Here is a 4,056-nt window from a genome sequence, read left to right as displayed (position 1 = left end):
AAGAAGTGGAAGAGCTGCAGTTCTCGGATGTCTGAGAATTGAAGCAGCAGAAACGGCATCATGGAAGTAGTATTGCTCATTTTGTCCTCACTACTCACCTACCACCTGCAGAAAAAAGAAAGCAAGAGCTTTAAGTTTAGTGATATTAATTAGTCAGTTCACATCACCCTGTGGAGGTATGTTTAAGAGAGAAAATGGACAAGCGTTACCACTTTCCTGGCAATGAGAAAACATGGGGCAACAGGACCATATGAGGTGTCTTCCTGTTCTCCACTGTGAGGAGCAATGAGCCTGCTCTCAAAGCTGGCACAGGAAGACAGGGAATGGACAGAGCATGGTTGTGCTGTATCCAAGTAAAGCTGTGTGTGTGTGTAGGAGGGCGGTCAGTGGGCAAAAGGCAAAGGAGAAAATTAGAACAATCCTCTGTTCTTGTTCAGGAATGCATGTGTGTTTCATGTAAAACTGAAAACACCACTGTGGAAGAAAAAAAGAGAGAATGGATTCATGTGGGGAGAAATGGGTCATCATGACTTACTTTCCCCACTTACACGTGCTGAGTGTGAGATCGCTAATTACCATGATTACCCCTGCTGGTAATCAACTCTTGTGACCTCTGAATCTAGTGAAACTGGGAGTTTAAAAACCTTGCTGAAACACATGGTTTTCTCGAAAGATTCAGGGTGGTTTGTAAATCACCCCACACATCCATTGGCTCTGGATATAATGACATGTCAAGACATGTCAGGATGAGTAATTATGCTAATTATGTGCTTCAGGACCCCATGTTCAGGAGGGGAATTAAACCACTATAGTTTTTTTACCCCCTTTTTTCCTCCCCCCACCCCCTTTCCATGCATACCCACAATTTTGGTAATTTAGCAGCTTTATGGAGAAAGAATTAACAAGATTTTTATTAAATGAAAATTTAGTTGCCGCAATTGCCTCTTCTTCCTCCATGTAATTATGTGCTGTCTCCCTGTTTCTAAAATTTTGCTCAGTCTACAGGAATAAAGCAAGCAATGGTTCATCTGCTGCTAACAAATTGCAGGTAGTAGAGATTGAAGGATGGAAGCAGCCATTTCTACAGCCACTCTTGTCAGGGGTCTACTATTGTTTCCATTCCCACAATGGTAAAATAGTGATCTCAGGTCCTGATGCCAGAGAAGTCCCAGTGAAGCATGGAAATCTTCAAACAGACTCCTGATTCTCTCCATGGTTTCACAAAACTAATTCTATCAAAGAGCAACTCTGGAAATTGTTCTGGACAACATCCCAGACCCAAAACAGTAACATTTCATCTTGGCTTCTCCTGTGTGTGAACCTGCTCACCGAGGCCACACTGTACATGTCTAATGTAAAAACCTATAAATAAAGGCCTAGCCTAGGGTAACAGACCAATGTGAATTTAGATGAATGGATGTCACTGGCTCAGAAGGTCACTTTTCATGCCAAAGCATGTCCAGAGGATGATATCAATCCAATGTGGGTTTGTGGTCCTGTGCAAATAAACACAGAACTAGTGCAAACGTTATGGTAGCTGCTTAATCCTGCAGATCACGAGTTACACGAGGTTTCATTGCTATCATCATGCTATACTTCAATCAGTGGACCAAACTGCGAAACAAACTTGGTGACAAAATAGGGAAGGACACACAGGTTATCTCTCTAGTACTACCATCTGAACAAAGGAGCAAGTTGACTAGTAATAGTTGTGTGTAGGCATATCTCATGAGCATCTTCTATTAAGAATCCTATCACATCCTTTAAAAAATGTTATATTAAAATGCAACAATAAATTATCCTGTTCTGCTGCCACCATAAGATATGAAAACTTTTATTTACTTCGAACCCTTTACTCCTAAACTACATGGATAAAGCAAAACAGAACAGAGGTTGGTACAAGTGAAACAATGAGCTGGTGAATGATTTTCAGATCAGTTCAACTATTGGAGTATATTTACTTCAAGGTGAGGAGCCTTATAAAACACAATATTATTATTCGTTACTATATACTATTGTTCATTGAAATACATCCCTCAGAATCTACAATGGAATTCCTCTTGGTTTAAGAAGCAGATGCTGTGATAGCTAGAGTCGCATGTCCTATCCAGCCCTTAAGTATTAAAATCTTTTTGTGAACAGAAGAACTATTGAATGCACTAGGACTCTGTGTTCATTCTGAGTGCACATGCATTTGATTGTTCTGTAAGCCAAGCTCCATGCCAAGCTCCATCTTGCCAGGTTCAGAAGGATTCACTTGCACCTTTCCCTCTGGTTGAAGTTCACTGAAGTACTTCTCATTCTGCTCCCAGCAAGAGTCATCCATTTCACCAAGCAACCACTACTGATGAAGGTACACTGCCATGCACATTCTGTCTGCCTCTCTTTTTTCCCAAAAGCTTCCCCCAGAACCGCAGACTCCTCACTTTCAGTCCTTTCCCAGCTCTTGCCTTGAACCAGTTCATTTTGTAAGTTGCTAGTTCAGTTTTTCTTCAGCTGTTAGCCTCTGCTGCTCTTGGCTCTCCATAAGCTTTTCTAAAAGCATCTCTCCCCTTCATCCGCACAATCCTTCTAGAATGCCCTGACCCTGATTCCTCATATTTGACTACCAACTAACTGGTTTTGCCAACTGGCCTCTACCAGTGTTGAACATATGATGTTCTCTCCAACTGGGATCCTCCTGAAAATAAGCTCATTTTGTAGTGGAACTGTTATGGACCAAGGCACTTAAAGAGGAATATCCACAAACTTGCTGATGCTAACGGTACACTGAATGTTCAGAGGAAAGATTAATAGATAAATTGATACGATGAAGGACAATAAAATCTGAGAAAATGGTTCAATTACCAAAATAGTTAAATTGTTTTCAGATAGTCAGTGAGATCCAACTTCTCCTCAATCTTCTTTCAGGATATGATACATCAATAAGTCCATGAATTCTGTCATGCAATTGCTTTCAAGTAATTGAGGCTGGTAGAATTTTCTTTTTTACACTAGTGTTAAAAAGCTCTTCACACATAAAGATAATTGAGATACAGCATGTATTACAACATGTATGGAAAAGAGATTCATTTAAACCTTTGTTGCCTTCTTGTAATTTTACTGTTGCCTGGAATAAAAGTCTCAAGGGTCCACACAACTGATCACAAACCACTGTTGCAATCCCCACCTCTTCAAAGTTGTTTCTTCTGCTTTTTCAACCAGCTGAACCAGATATTGAGGGCATGCCAAATGCTTGAGGAGCCATAAAAATGACCACACTTCTTGAAAGGTGTATCATTAAGTCAACAAAAGATTCTAACTTGTCTAAGAAAATGGTTCAGTTACCAAGAAATGCTAGGTTTCCAAAAGAAGATAAAGAAATAGGCATGGAATACACCCTCCAGTGACATATAACATTTGGATTTCCCAGGAAAACCAAAACTGATTTGCTTCAACTGGACACTCAGAGAATAATCCTGTCAGTTCTTTTTGCTCCAGTATATCCTTCATCTGTGCATAAGTCATGCACAAATATTGAGGCCAACTCTTCTTCACATTCTAAATTGTTTCACTTCAGTTGCCCTCACCTTCGCAAATTTAGGGAAAACCCAATATGATCAATAGGGATATCATCAAAATTGGTTCCAGATTTGATACAGTCACCAGTAGCATGCCAACTGGTGAGTCTCTGCATCCCAGAGAGAGCTGTATGCAACCAAGAGACTTGTTCTTTGGAGCCACCTGCCATTTTGACAATATCAGAAAGGGGTCCCTGTCTTCTTGCTCTGTAAACCTGAGCCAGGAGAAGATGTGGTAGGTGCGTGTACAGGGCAAACAGCACCTTAAGAGAGGCTAATTCGTCAGTAGCACCTCAATAATTTCAACAGCAAAATTAAATTATTTTTAGAGTATTTTGATTCTTAAACAGTATTTTAAATCACAACCCACATTCTGTAGCTTCTTTTCAAAGTCTAATGTTTTCTGGAGTTTTTCCTTTGTATCCATCTGTACCTTCAAAGCAACAAGGAGTTTGGTTCCTTGTCCTATTATTTTTCAGTGTAGTCCAAACCATTC

This window comes from Varanus komodoensis, unplaced genomic scaffold, assembly GCF_004798865.1.
Source record: "Varanus komodoensis strain SLA01 unplaced genomic scaffold, ASM479886v1 scaffold142, whole genome shotgun sequence".
Classification (NCBI taxonomy): domain Eukaryota; kingdom Metazoa; phylum Chordata; class Lepidosauria; order Squamata; family Varanidae; genus Varanus; species Varanus komodoensis.
Note: the sequence above shows the minus strand (reverse complement) of the source record.